Source organism: Drosophila subobscura, chromosome U (genome assembly GCF_008121235.1).
Source record: "Drosophila subobscura isolate 14011-0131.10 chromosome U, UCBerk_Dsub_1.0, whole genome shotgun sequence".
Taxonomy (NCBI): domain Eukaryota; kingdom Metazoa; phylum Arthropoda; class Insecta; order Diptera; family Drosophilidae; genus Drosophila; species Drosophila subobscura.
In genome coordinates, this window is record NC_048534.1 from 15,370,351 (window position 1) to 15,385,334 (window position 14,984).

The window sequence follows — 14,984 nt, forward strand, 5'->3', positions numbered from 1 at the left end:
TCATTTTAAATCTAATTTTGTTGGTAGAAATATTACTTGAAGAGAGTATGAAGTGTACGTACGAGTATCTCGTTTAGAACTGTTATTAGTCACACGCAGAAGTAATCTTTTCATCTGTCTATGACTTCCGTGTAAGACAAAGAGAGACAAAAGGGGTGGTGGAGATAGGCAAATGCGCAAATCGTTTAATTATATACCTTGTGGAAAACAAATCTTATAACGAGACTTGTTGATCAGCACCCGCACTTTTGCTTGTCCCGTGGGCGTTTTAGCCTGTTTCGTTTAATTAGGCAAATGAGCCAATTGTCGTGTAATCGAGTTGACATTTGAACAGAATAGAAATTTATGGTTTGTAATTTATTTGTACAACTAAATGGCTCCTTGGAGCATTTCATTTTACACAATTACATAATTATAGCCTGGGGCAGACCTGGGCCAAAAGCAGCGACAGGTTCCAACCTCTGAGCCATTCACACTCTGCCCACGGAACAGGTAATCGTTGCTTGTTATTGCTGTTCGTTGTCTCAGACATATCATATGGATATAAGTATATGTATGCCATAATGATAGAGATACTCGTACTGGCATGTACTCGTAGTTACTTGTTCCGTCCAATGAAAATTGTAATTTTATGATTTCCTGCTGACGCCCACCACCATCACCACCACCACCGCCAGAAACACCGCGACAGACACATCGCATCGCAATTTTCCGCTAGCTGCACCCATTGCGTATGGCGATGCTTATGCGTAAGATGCCATTTGGCACCCATCTTGTGTAATCTGGGAAAAGTTTGAAAGCTAATCTTGCGAAAGATGCCATCTCTCCCATGCGCTACAAAATGTTGCAAATTTATTTACATTTGAAATATAATTTTTGACTGTTACTTTTAACACTTGCACTTGTGCCTTTGGCCAGTTTAAATATTTGCCTAAGCGATAAGCATGGCAAGACAATCAACATGAAACCATTTTTTTTTACTATTTGACTAAACAATTTGTGTTGTGAAATGGTACTGTCGGTTGACATAGTCATGCTTTTGTTTCTGCCTAAAGAGAAACTTTCAACTGAGAATTGCTTGAAGGCATTCCGATACTCAATCAGCATTCTTTCGGCTTTCACTTTCTGGCGAAATAAATTCAATTATGACTCACTTTTCTCTCACTCTTGCTCTCTTGTCTGGCAGTGTGGACTAAAATTTAGTTAATATCGTAAATCCACCACCGAAGCCAGGTAAATTGAGTTGCAATTTTCAGACAGAAAGACAGACAGACAAAGTTTGCCACAAAAATACGCCCTCGCAGCGGTTTGCCACGGAAAGTGAAACAAACCAATAAATAAAGCCAACATCTCGGGTTTATCAGACTTGAAAAATCAAGCCGCAAAATGTACACGCTCGTACATGCCTTTCCTGGCCTTCCCTTTTCCCACTCCAATGCCCAATTCCAGCCCCCAACTCCCACATGCATTTTCAAGCTTCAATGTGACAAAATAAATGAGCCGTTTGGCAATGCGAACGGACAGAGAGACCGACAAAAAATACAAAAAAAAGAGAAAAAACAAAATCAGGAACTGCATATTAAATGAAGCGTAACGAAAGAAAAACGAGCACAGGAAAGAGGTTGCCACACAGTGTGGCAGGGCTGACTGCCTGTTGCCTGCTGCCTGCTGCCTTCTGGCTGCAGGGCTTAAAGTTAATTACAAGCGACGCCTACAAGGGAAGTCACTGGATAGCTGGCTGTGTGGCCCACCCCGACTTGTGGGTCTCCATTTCTTGTCGCTTGGTCGCTTTGTTCGAAAGTGAAATATGAGCTGTAAACATGTACATATTATTTTGTTTACTGCATTTTTCATGGCTTTTTACTTGGACCGAAACATAATTTCCACAATGTTTATCAATTTAACACTTTTACTTTTTTGGCCAGGCAGATAGACGACTTTTTGCATTAAAGAAATTATCATTTACATAATAATTTGGAGCTGATTGATTTCCAGCTAATCTTCAGCGTTTGAAGACACTAAACAAGCGGGTGAGCGCGCATTTGTCGTTCGGTTTGGGGTCTTTAATTGGTCTGCGGAAAAAACATGCAAAAGTTTCGCGATAGATGGAAACAATGAAAAGACTTGCCTCAATTTACATACGAACTTGGCGATGGCGTTGCTGATGGACTCCCCCCATAAATTGGCATGGGAGGTGTGCGAATTTTGTTTGCAGTCTAAGACAGATCGATGGCTGGGATTTACATAAATGGAATTGATTATGGTTAAAGGCGCCCGCAGGCGGAACACCCACGCTACTCTGAGAATTTTAATTGACAGATGGAGAGAGATGTTCCCAAAATGGTGCTGCTTTCTTGCTGCATGGGAAGCTTCTACTTTCCCACCTAATTTACATCCATTTAGTACAGCTACAGCATGTACAACTACTCTCGGGAGTTTCTAATTTCATTTTGCCCAAAAACAGAACTTTCATTGTTCAATTTCCGACACCAATTGTGTCGCTTCAAGTTCATTACAGCTAAATTATATGCCCGAGTTAAGTATCCACGATCTAAAGTACCAAAGCTGAACGTCGAAATTCCGTGAGGAGAAACAACTTTCACCCCAAAACAGCTGGCAGCTGGCCTGCCACCAATTGCTGTGATTCCAATTGCTTGCTGGCTGCTGTGCTGTGTGAAATCTCTGACATTTCTTTTGATTTCTGTTCACTTTATTTGCACCACTTTATGACACATTCTTCGTGTTGCTGCTTTTTTTTTTGCTGCTCAGCTGTCAATGGCAGTGGCATCGGCAATGGCAGTGGCAAAGGCAGCAGCAACAATGGTGCTCGGATCAAAAAGCAAAAGCGAAAAGTACTTTGGCAGAAAGCAGAGTAGAATGGCAGCAGTGGCCGTAATTATATGCACACTATAGTAAGGCGCTCGAAAGTCGTTTCAGAAGAAAGTTAGAAGATTTGTCAGCCGTGACAATAGCAGAGTAAAATTTCGCACATTATTCAAGTGTTCTATGAGGGGCAGCAGGCAGATCGGGAAACCCTTTCAGCGTGTCCCCTTTTTTTTGCTGAATTAATTTCATGCAACAGAAGCAGTTTATGGCCTATTAGATATGCAAATTGAACACGATTTGCAATCAGCCTTATCACATAAATTATTTAACAAGTTGCTGCTTGGCCGCTTAGTCGTTGGTTGTTGTTGTTGTTGTTCTTTCTGCTTAATTTGGCTTAAACTAAGCAGAGGGTCCCCCCTCCGCCCATAGTTCTGTTTTGTTTTGGCTTGTCATTGCCATACATAGGATGTACAACACAGCGAACCAATCCAATGTTATCGCCCCATACGAAGCGAACCTTTTCTGATATTTGTTGTGAATATATTCCGAGTACTCGGATGGCACATTGGAGTACGTCATTGAACTTGACTTTGAAGGCGTTCCACTTTATAATACCATGTTTAGCTTTAGATCTTCAGACCCCCAACACTCTACCCATACTATACCCATCCTCGTCAACTGACACTCTCGACGTCAGTCGAGAAACGCATTCGCATTCGCATTCGCAGTCACAGTCAGAGTCACATCTGTTGAGTTTGCTATTGTAGGTTGGCCAGCTGGAAACCAGTTCCAGTTCAGTTCAGTTTCTCAAGAGTCGACCCAGCTCTGATGGTCACTCACAGCAGCTCGCTGCTTCGTTGAAAATTAAAGTTAATTTTTGTAGCCCATTCCACTGTTCATCGACCAGTGTGGGGGCGTCAGACAGAACCCCTTCCCCCTGCCACTACCACTGCCACTGCCTGGCTCTCGCCCTCATGGATACTCACTCGCATCAATATGCTAATTAAAACTGGAAACTGGAAATCATCTACAGACACAACACAGGCTACAAATGTTGTTTTGTCATGAAATTTCCCCCTCTGCATCCATTGAGTCACAAATAATTTTGTTCTTTATTCTAGAGAGGGCAGAGGGCATGTGGATTGTTATCAAATGTTTGCTAACAGCAGAAGTAAAGCTGTGTATTCTCTTCTGCTACAGAAAGGTCTAATTGCTTATCATATACACAACTAAGTAAATAAATGCTGTGCCTGCAGCTGCTCACTCTTAAAGGGTATCCAAAGCTTCGGCCTTAATGCCTTAACTTCCTCTTCGGCGTTTTACAACTTTCTTGTTCCCATTTCAACAAGTTCGTTGCTCAAGTCTTTTGTCGTTTTTCACTTACTCATTCGAGAATTGCTGCAAAATCTTCTGCTGTTCAGAAAAAACGGAATGACTTGTTGGAAACAACAACAAAACAATGATTATGATTTGCCGTTAGCATTTTTGGGTGAAATTACACAACTTAACGGTTAATTTCGTGTTTTTTTTATGTTTTGTGTGTAATTTCGGTTTTGTTTGTCTGCACAAAATAACGAAACAAACCAGCGCAAAAGGGCATTTAATGAAAGAAAAACAGCAACAGAAAAACCGAAAGGGGGAAAAATAAAAGAGACAAAAACGGTCTGGCAATTCGTCAGTCTGACAGCCTTTTGACAGCTGGAATTCATTTTTGTTTCTGAGTGAATTTCGCTTCGCTCTTTGTTCATTCTTTGTCTTGGCCAAAATGCAAAAAAAAAAAATAATTTCAATTTTCATTATTTATTTATTTTACCTTTTTGGTTGTTTCACAGTTGCATGCGGAAATAATGACCGAAGATAATCGATGACAGCTTCATTTGTACGTTAAGAAATACTTGGAGCTTTAAACAGAACCCACTCAAGTATATTTCAAAAGGAGAAGCCGCTTCGAATGATATATTACGAGGAGGTAAGTACACAAATAATGTTCCTCCTGTTTTGACACTCCGAATGCAACCGAACTTCAAATTGAAATAAATACAGTATACAGATTTCTGACTATTTCCATCGCATGGATTCTGAATCCAATTAAATTATCTCCGCAGATTAGTAAATTGGTTCCGGCTTTTATTCAATTTGTAATATTCTGCACAGAACACCATGAGCCGCTCTCAACTTATTAGATCATTAAGCCGGTTCAATGGCTAGCTGCGATTTCATTCTCCACTTTTCTTTCTTTTGGCTAATTTCCATATTGATTGTCCGCACTCTGTGTGTGTTTTTTTCTCTCTTTGCAAATTCTCCGTTAAGTCGTGAAGCGTTGACCCGCAGAACACGTTTGTGAGGCGCTCTGCCATCGGTTTGTGGGATCTCTGCGATTGAGTAAGGTTAGGCTGTGGCTGGACAGAGTTCCCCGTAATGTCTGATGTGGTTCTGATGGATGTCAGTCATTGAACGAGAGCTTAAGATCAGATTTCCAAAGAGTTCTATTGTTAATCCATGCCGGCGTGGGCGATGACAAATTTTTGGTTTTCGGGGCACACACGTGTGCAGAAAGATCAAACGAATGAGGTTTATTTTTTATTCCATTTTGTAAATGTCGCCATATTGCGTCATTTGGATCATTCCGCATGGGTTGCCACACGCTCTGGCCATAAAACTGCAGTTTATGGTTTGCCGTCTGGGGGTCCCACAACTGGCGGAAAAAACCATAACAAGGAACTGGCAACTGGTCAAAAAATTACACATAAATAATACTCGGAAATTGCACGTCTTTAGCGTTTTACAGATACAAATCTGTCTAGGTTCTGCGGCTGTGATATGATGGTTCTTATTTGATAGAATTTTGTGGTTCCTCGACCTTTTGTGGACCAATACGTACAACGGCAGACAATGCAATGCAAGACACATACCAAATAGATTGTGATTCAGCCATTTGATTAGCGCTGACACTTTGCCCATAAATAACCAAGTAAAACATGTGCCCCCAAAGGCAGCCACAGAGCCGCAGAGCTGCAGAGCAACAGCCAAAGAGTCAGAACCAAAGACCAAAGAGGAGTCGAATGCGCCCCTGACACGCAAAAGTACTTAACAATGACCAAAGTGTACTTAAAAGGCTAAAAATGGTCAATACTACACAACTACGATGTGGTACGTACAACGCGACAAACTTGAAATGGCAGAAAACAGACAGCAGAAGCAGCCCAGCAGCCCGGCAGCCCAGCAGCTAGCAGCTAGAGTCTAACTAACAAGCTCTCCAGCCTTTTGGCCAGAAGACAAAAGGATGCCTCCTGCCTTCAGACTGCTTAGAACAGCAAACAGCAAAACAGCAACAGCAGGAAATAAGCTGCGCAGCTCCTTTTAGAGCTAACCAAGGCCTTAAACAAACAGCCATTGGGACTACGACCAGAACCGATCCTCCCTCCCTCCTCCTCGCGCATCCGCTAAGAATCGCTGCAAAGGCAGATTCTATAGAACAGCCGTGGAGCATCCAGCATCCTAAGTGCTGCAGCTTGTTAGGGCCTAAACTCTCCAGCTACAGCTACAGCTACAGCTCCAACTTCAGCTCTGGCCGTCTCTGTCTCGCTGTGTGAGAAATCATTTCAAGGTGTCTTTTGGAGTGCCCATTGTATGCAAGCGATAGCGATGGGTATATTGGTTTTGAGGTTAACCAGAACCAAAGGAAGAAATGTAGAAAATCCAAGACGAAATCAGACTAACAAATTTTAACAAATTAAAAGCTCAAAGTTTTCTCTAATTTGTTCCTTAATATATTTACGATGAACAGCCTCAAAGATAGCCTTGCTACCCACCTACAGGGCACTTCCGTGTCCAAACTCTAAGCTCAATCATTTCCAATGATTTTCCCTTTATTTGTTGCTTTTTGCTGCTGTTCCTTTGGTGGCTGTCTTTAAAAATAGTTTATCGCCCGATCGCGCATTTATTTCGTTTGTCTCTGTCGAAGTGTTGCCCCAACCCCACCAGAGCCCCCAGAGCCCCAGCCTCCTGTCCTGCTCTATGCTGTACGAGTATGCCTCAAAGTTAATGCTGTCAAGATAGCAGAAAGGAAATCAATGCAGCAGCAGCAGCAGCAGCTTGTTTGCCGGGCCTCCTAAGGGCCTCCACTCCACTCCATTCCTCTCCCACCCGTACGCGGGTCGCGCTCAATCTGTCCGTCTTTGTGTGAGTTACATGATAAATGCAATGCAATGCAATAACAACCTTAACATCTGCAAAGGGGAGCGGGAACGGAACGGGGATTGTACCAACAGCTGTGCCAGTAACAAAACCAACAAAATGTCCAAGAAACAGGAAATGAAATTTGTGCGAAACCTCCGCCTCCTCATCCTCCTTCTTCATGCCTTGGACCTTTTGTGTGCGTTGCGAGAGGGAACAAAATATTCTAAATTGCTGATTAACACGGACGGCAGTCAGCGCGAGGGCTTAGTCATTACCAATGCGTTCACAGTAATACTTTCGGATTTTCCGACTCCATTCGCAACATAATGAGATGGTTGCTGCAACAATTGTGGGCACCAGACCCAGTCCGAATGCAAATATGGCAACTGTCGATGACTGGGGACTTTTAACTGCATGTTGGACAGCAATCAATGTTTTGGGGAGTACTTATTGAATTTAAGGGGATATAAAACCCTACAAAAGATTTTATTCTGGTAAGAAAACCAAAAATGCATATTTAAACATGGAATTTGTAGACTTCGGCAACGAAAACCCTATCTGGAAATCTCTTACTACTGCTTGACACCCAATTTGCGAAACCTTTCCCACAGCAAATTGATATCTTTGATTGAGGCTTTCGCTTTGGTCGATTTATCACCTGAAATAACACTCAATCACACAGCGCATTGGGGTCTAAGTAGAGCGCAGGCATAACCGATATTTCGAGCCCCAACTTAATGACTTTCAAAATGTTCACCCTCTGCAGTCTATGGAGACAGAGGCAGCGACGACCCCCCCGCGGTTGTGTGTTGTTTTTTTTAAACAATTAAATCATAAGGCGCTGAAATTAATTATGACAAATGGCAGAGCAGAGCGAAAACTTTTCATTTCAACAGAGCAAAGAGCCGAAGAGCCACAGAGCCGCCGAGTCAGACCAGTAAAAATATGGACACAAAATGAGAGCAATAATCAATAATCGATACAAAAGTAAGTTGTTAAGGAAAAGTGAGCAGCGAAACGGAAAAGTGAAAGCCGCACAGCAACACAGAGAATAAAGTTGAAAAAGTTTAAGGAAATTATCGTTGAAGCTGTGTGGCTGTGTGTCTGTGTGCCACAAGATGTTTTATCTATTTGAAAACATAGATTTTGTAGTTCCGCATTTGGCCATTGACCAAAGAAAACAACAAACTGCAGTAAAAGCTGTATTAAAGCGGTAAAAGCCAATCCCCCATCACCCACCTGCTGCTGTGCAGCCCTGCCCCCGACTAAATAGAGTCATAAATAATATTATGGATGGAGAGATAGAGAGTTGCTCATAGTATTCCCTGCCGCAGCAAAAAAAACTCAATTAATTTTCAAGGCCAGCGCCACAGCAAATAAACCGAAAATTTCATAATTGTTTATTTCCTCACCCAGTTATCGCACCTCAATAGTCGGGCAAACAAAAGCCATTTCTGTCTCTAATTCTAGGTCAGGCCGACACAACCGACACAAATTTACATATCGCGCCATATAGACACTGTTATATAATTCGCCCCCAATTAGCCCACATTATTATGTTTCAACTTGAACCTTTTCTAACGTGGCCAAAAAGTAAACCACTTCTGAGGAAATTGAGCTATCAAAAAACGCTCAAGACAGCGCTCCAAAAATAATACAAAATAAACGCACTGAAACGTTGGGCGTTTTCCTGTTACAGCATTTTTGGGCACCACCAGCAGCACCAGCAGCAGCAGAAAATTGATTTCACTTAAATAAATGTTAAGGTCAAGTTTAAATGGTTGTGGTTAATGGGTCCAGGCCTAAATGGACAGGAAGAGGCAAAGTTAATGAAAATATTTTAGGCACCATGAAGAATTCTCTGGACTGCAGAGCTGCTTCTTGTTTTACCATTTCAAGTTATTAATAAACCCAAGAATAAATACTGAACACGCGCTGTTTGCTTGGAAAGATTTTCCATTTTTTATAGTCAAATTTTAAATGATTTCTTCCATCTTAAATTTAATTTTGTATCTTCATCTCTTTCTCAAGTCTTTGTGGCATTCTCACATAATGTTAATTAAATTTTCTTTTAATGCCGAATGCATGCCAACGATAAATTATATTTGATTCTTTAATGCTGCGCGTGCTGCATGCAATTTGTTAGTTTTTAGTGCCCATTTTTGTTTTCAGTGCCCAATTAATCATAGAGTTTGGCAAATAATAACATTTGCTAGAAGCCAACAAACGGATGGTGCTTGGACACTATTCTTGCTGATTTATGTACAGTGCTTATGGCTAATTAAAACATTAATTGTAAGCAACAAAACAAGGTAATTAATTGAACAGACATTGCTGAACGATGGCTGGCTGGATGTGGGTTAGCAGGTGGAAAAGCGCCTGACATCTACAGGCAGAGAGGCAGTGTTTTCATTTTAGAAATCGTGTAAAAGTTAATTGCCAGCGGCGGACCAATCGAAGTTAATTGAAAAAAAAAATACAGTAGCTGCTGGCCATCAATTTACACGAACCGATGGCAGAAAGTGCAAGTGGAAAAATGTGTGAGAAAAATATAATGAAAATCATGTGGAAATGAAAAACAAAGCGATCCAATTACTGTGAATCTTGCGACGGGCCTTGGCTATCGTTTTGATTTGCATTTGAGAGACAAATAAAATCCCGTTTATAAGTATCTGTTGCACATTGTACAACAGTTTTCATTGCCATTGCACAAAACATTTTGCAAGCCAATCAACTCAACAGCGTGAAAAACATTCACAAAATATTGGCGTGGAAAAAATATGAAATAAAATATATATAAAATAATTGCTCGCCTCCCCCCATGGGATAAGCAGCGACGAAACAAATTAAAACCATGAAAAACGAGTCATAAAGAGGAATACCGAATACCAACTAAAACTAAGACCTCAACAAAAACAACAACAACAGAAAATGTTACAAATTTTCTAGGCTTTTTTTTTGTAGTTGTCGGGGCGGTCTGAGATTGCGCAGTCAAAGACCTTCATGCTCGTAATTGGCAGCAGCATACTTAAGCCCAGGCCCCAAAAAAAGGCACCAAAAAACTACAAAAAAAAGAGCGAAAGACGAGAGCCAAAGGTGACTTCCCCTTCGCCGCAGAACAGCAGAAGTTCGTGAACATAATTTATGCAAGCTGCAAAAACAGAGACAGAGGACAGCCGACAGGGGACAGGGGACAGGCGACAGGAGTCAGGACTGAACTGAACTGAACCCTTAGCTGCTAATGAGATTTCATACGGCTTCCATGCACCCATTCGTTCGCGGCAAACTCGTACATATGATAGCAGAAGTTAGCCCCTGATCAGTATGTTGCCCAAAACCAAAGCAAAATCTCAGACAAGACAATGGCCAGAGTTTGATGTCCGAGAAATGGCATGCAATGAGTGATTTTTCTAGGGTATACGAGGGGTAAATGGAGTAGTAATGGAACAGAAAGTAACAAGCAAAGGCATTTGCGTAGATACATCGAATAGTTCTCACTGTAATTAATAGTTTATTTATGTATTTATTGTTTATTTTTAGCTTCCATTTGCTCTACCTCTCTTTTCTCTATGGCAAAATTCTTCACGGGGTATCGACATGGTCTATGATCTGTTAGCTTTCATTTTTTGCAGCTCTCTTTATTGCCATTGTAATTGTTAGCAATTATTACAATTCGCAAGCAACTTTTTGGCATAGGCTTTGCTTTTGGTTACGGCCCAGCGGGTGGCAGCGGATGGCGGATGGCAGTTGCCAGTTGCCAGTTGGACTTTGGCAGGCGTTTGTCTGTCCCTCAGGTCCTCTGTGCCTGGATTTTCTCCACATTAAGAGTTATTTTTTTTGTTGCCTGTTGGTTGGCTTTATGGAATGACGTCAATAAACACATTTTGTGCTTTTTGTTTGCTGTCATTTGGCTCTGGGTTTCTGGTTTTTACTTGAAGTTTGTGTGGCATTTTATATCTGCTCTTTTTTTTTATGACACGCTGCCGCCTCGCGTTGATAATTGTCATTTGGCATTGCCAGAGTTGTCATCAATCCTGAGCACCGCGCGATCGTGGTCGGGCGACCGTAAACTATAAGTTTTTGTGTGACTTTCGGTAAGCGGCTTTGATTTGTTGGTTCAATGACACAGACACAGTGGTTGGTTGGGGTGCCTGGATTTGATAGCTCATTTAAATTGAAACACTGGGATGGGGGCACACTCTTCGACTGACAGCTGACGAGTGCCGACGTTTCGATATGCAAACACTTTCACCGTTTTTTGCCAGGATAAAGAGATTAATTATATGCATTCAATGGCAATGGCAGTGGCAATGTCTCCGCAGTTTCTCGACCAAGTTTGTGTGCTAAGTCATTCGAATTTGATTTGCAAGAGAAACCAACATATTTGATGGCTTTGTTTAAGAGGATTTTAAAACGAAAAAACTCTTAACTCTGATGGGGTTTTAGTCAAGCTGAGAAAATACAACTTTAATCTGGCATTCAATGAACTTTTGATCGGGCATGGCTTAAAATCTATTCGATGATTCATCGCATCAAGCGTCTACAAGTAATAAATGCAATTTATTACATTTTTATACGCCCCTCGATGACGGAATAAAATGTAATCGGCAAATGTAAAGCTGTGTCGGATTGTATTATTTTATGATCTGATTAAGAAGCCATCAAAATATCGCTCAAAGGCTCTCAATAAATTCTATTCACATATCCGTGGCGTGGCGCCCTGCCCCTCAGATAAACTAGATTCTCTCACAAATTATTTTATGACTCAAAGGGAAATTTGCATTTTTTATATACCCAAAACACCCACCACAGTCACAGTCACAGTTACAGTCACGGCACAGCACAGTTACTCCCTCCAGCCTTTGGCCATTGTGCATATCGAATGAAGCCATTAAATGTTTAATTGCCAGCATTGGCCAACTCTTTAGAGTGGCTGATATGCAGATGCATCCATTTCGGTGTTGAGGAATCTCTTGAACAAATTAGTGGAATTTTTCCTCATTTGCATGTCTGCATGCAGCTCTGTCTGCTCTTCGAGTCAAAGACTTTTCGCAATGCGACCGAACAAAGAGCCTAATTGAAGGTAATTTAAATTGATTAAACATGTCTATAGGTTGGGCCCACCATCCACCATCCGACACCGTCTCCGTATCCGACTCCGACTCCATCTCCGCTGTGTGGTTTCTGTCTTTTTGTGGAGGTGTTTGTTTGCTGCACTTTTTGGCTGCTCTTTGATTTTGGCATTGTCTTGGCACAAACAAAAAAATGAAAAATGAAAAATGAAACAAGAAAAACGCTGCTGCTTGGGCTCGGTTCGGCTCGTGTGGGTCGTTTGGCAGTTGTGCTGATGATGGGTGGGTCACAGCCATCAACAGCACCACACGGGCACCACACTGTGTGGGGTGTTTTGTTAAGTATGGTAGCATGTTCTGAGGTGTTTATGGTTTAATTAGGCCTGCTGAATGATGAAAAATGAAAGGACCGAAATCAGATAACACTAGAATAATATTTAAATACCGAATACCAGTGGGATGCCTGCCAATCAGTTAACCTTCGGCTCAAATTCGCTGGAGAAGAAAACCTTTTGGTTGAGCTCATCGTAGCCTTGGCCCAGCCTAGAAATTGCTACCCGACGACCACCTTTTCTATGAATCACAGTTGGACATCCTGTTCAGTCCCCTAAAAAACTTAATGCCACATGATAAATATTTTGTTTTTGCGTTTCGAAATGCAAACAAATTGCAAATGGCCTGCCTGCCAGAGTTCATTGGAAGCGCTTTGGCTTGGCTGCCTAGCAAAATGAATTATAAGGAATTATGCTTTTTCAGTTTTTGTTTTATTTTACCACCAGCCATAAAAGGCAAAGCTAATAATTATGACTTTGAAACGTTTTCGGTATGGATTCGTTCCCCCTGTCCAGACAACACACAAATATTTTGACTCAATAATAGAAATAAATTTCAATTGTGCACAAAGTAAAGTGCAAAAATATCATTAAAAAAATCGTGTGAGAATACAAAACAAAATTCCAGCAAAAATATAATTTTGGTCAACATTAAAACATTTTTTGGGGATAAAAAGGGTGTGCAAAATGAAGTGTCTGACGCGATTTTGGCATACAAAATGAGAGAGTGAATATTTCAAAAATGTATGGAATTGTTTTTATATATTTTATCCTTTCGTTATTCCTTGAGGCATAAAAAAACGGTTTGCCCAGAGGGGAAACCAAGCATCAACGTAATTAAAAAGTGTCTCGCTGTGGTGTTGAAATGGTTTTAATGTCAACCTACGGTTGCAGCCATGCCATGCCATGCCGTGCCACAAGTTCTATCTCTCTGACATTCAGCTGCACACCGATAGAGGCTGACAAAAAGGCAGGCGCGTGCCCATAAATATATACATATGTACGAGTATATACTTGTAGAGCCCATATATATGTAAAGAAATCAAGTATTATCGCTGAGTTTTGTTTGTTTTTTTTGTTTGACGAGACGTGGTAATGCAATATGCCATAAGATTTGAGTTCCGCGCCCAGTTTGTGTTCGTTTCAATATCTTTCAGAGGTGACAATTGGGGCCAACACCTTTTCAGCTCCAAATGGTAATTTTAGCTAATGCACGCTACTGAGCCTCTAATGCGACATTTGTGGGCCTCGCAATCAAACAATTCGATATAGACATAAATCAGAGTGGAGCATAGATACTTCCTCCGGGGAAAGTTTATTGGAACTCAGTTCTAAAAGGAAGTAAAAAATAAAAGAATGGAGACAACTATCCGCATATGGAGTGTAAGACTGGACCTGGTTTGTGATCTGTGGTCTGGTGTCTGGACATTCTGATGACTAATGGGCAGTCTGCGATGTGATCTGGCACTAGAATCATTGAACCTTTTATTAATGATTCATGGAATCGTGTTGGGTTTTTGTTTAACCAAAGCAATATAGGCCCTAATGAGCGCTGCGATGGAATACTTCATATCACTCTGAATAATATGAAGATCCAAATAATTAACTGAGAGAAATAGCTTTAAAGTCAGACAAAGAAAATATTCTTTTCCATTGTTATTGGCTTTAAAATGGAGCAAAAAGAAATGGGGTTTTTGCGAATCACAATTATGAGAATGATGGGAAAAGGTTTCAACCAAAAAAAAGAGAATGTAATTCTTTCCTTTGTTGTGCTGGCCAATTCTACAGATTATACAGATCATTTTCAAGATATACATAATCTGCCGTAGCCAATGACCTCTGTAATCCATATTTTTAGTAACTAAAAGTGATTGTTTACGTTTACTTTAACCAGAAACTTCTGTTAAAATGTTTGATATTTGTTAGCTACTGATCCAAGAGCTCGAACGGCTAATTAGCGGCACACTCGGCCATAATTTGCTACCAAATTTATTGCATCATCGAGTCTCGTTAAATTAACTTTAGTTTTAGTTTTAGTTTCAGTTTTTTTTTCTGATTTTATAAACCAATTTTTCGTCTCGATTTCTTCCCTAAAAAAATCCAATCTCCAATCAGCGACAATTTCCATGCCAGTTACAATGCCCATACGTAAAGTAATAGACAATAATTTATTGCTCGATGCTGACAAACAAAATGTGTGCTTAAATAAATCAAAAAGAGACGAATTGCACCGTACCTGTCCGCGCGTTAGTGGAGCGTGTTGATATCTCTTTTTAGCATGGGTCCCAGTGTCCGTCCACTGAAGGCGTTTCAGCTTATATTTTATTTAACTTTATTTCATTATATTCTGGTCCGATGCAAAAAGCGGACGGCAGCAGCGACAACAGCAACAGCAGCAGCAGCAGAAGGCAACATCAATGTCGCTTGGCTGCTTTTTTGAATGTATTCACCAGCACTCACACACGCATTCAGCGACACAGACAAGGGGCTCAATGAATCAATGGCAATATTCGACAAAACGCGTGGTATAGGGGAGTTTTAGTTGTTGTTAAATTTTGCTTCGATCTCAAAAAAG

The 14,984-nt window shown here is 41.0% G+C and overlaps 1 protein-coding gene across 10 annotated transcripts in view; it reads right to left on the reverse strand.

Moving 5' to 3' along the window:
- The window catches only part of LOC117902118 (pneumococcal serine-rich repeat protein), a 41,301-nt gene that overhangs the window by 25,551 nt on the left and 766 nt on the right, over positions 1 to 14,984 (reverse strand). The window lies entirely within an intron of this gene.